Source organism: Sapajus apella, unplaced genomic scaffold, assembly GCF_009761245.1.
Source record: "Sapajus apella isolate SASKATOON/1434 unplaced genomic scaffold, GSC_monkey_1.0 scaffold11081, whole genome shotgun sequence".
Classification (NCBI taxonomy): Eukaryota; Metazoa; Chordata; class Mammalia; order Primates; family Cebidae; genus Sapajus; species Sapajus apella.
Genome location: NW_022448002.1, coordinates 1,253 through 1,948, shown reverse-complemented (window position 1 = coordinate 1,948; position 696 = coordinate 1,253). Strand labels below are relative to the sequence as shown.

General features: G+C 54.5%; 1 pseudogene; it reads right to left on the bottom strand.

The window, feature by feature from the left end:
- Positions 1-51: 51 nt before the first annotated feature.
- Positions 52-541, bottom strand: LOC116548394 (annotated as a pseudogene).
- Between the last annotated feature and the right edge of the window lie 155 nt (positions 542-696).

Below are 696 nucleotides of genomic sequence, written 5' to 3'. Positions count from 1 at the left end.
AGTAAAATTAGGCACTATATGCCAAAGGTGAAACTTAGGACCCAGGGATATTTAGTGCATGTCACGGTTGACTGAACCACAGCCATGAAAGTGAGCTTCCAGCTTTTCTGCTGTTGCACCATAGTCCACATTGCCAACATAGATGGAACGGGCATCAGCCTCCATCTTCTCCTCAATGGACATGATCCCTGGGCCCGCACTGCCTGGAGGTGGACTCACATTCATCTGCTTCTCTACCTCATTCTGTAGTTCCTTTAGCTTCTCAGCTTCTTCCTCCATCTCCCTGACTTGAGCTTTGATAGCTTCCAGCTCCGGGTCCTCAATGGCGCTGTCCCCCAGGTCACCCTAAAGACCAGTCCCAGCTCCTCCTCCTCCTCTTGACTGCTGGAGGCTCCTGAACCAGGCCCAGGGCCCAGAGCTCCAGGGGTGGGGGTGCTCGGGGTCGCGCAGCTCCTCTTCAGGCTCGGGCCCCAGCTCGGGCTCCAGCAGCAGCTCCTCAGGCTCCAGTTCCTCAGACTCCAGGCCGTTCCCATCAATTTTTCTTTTAATTTTGTTCAGTAAAAGAAAATGTATTGGCCGGGAGCGGTGGCTCACGCCTGTAATCCCAGCACTTTGGGAGGCCGAGACAGGTGGATCACGCGAGGTCAAGAGATCGAGACCATCCTGGTCAACATGGTGAAACCCCGTCTCTACTAA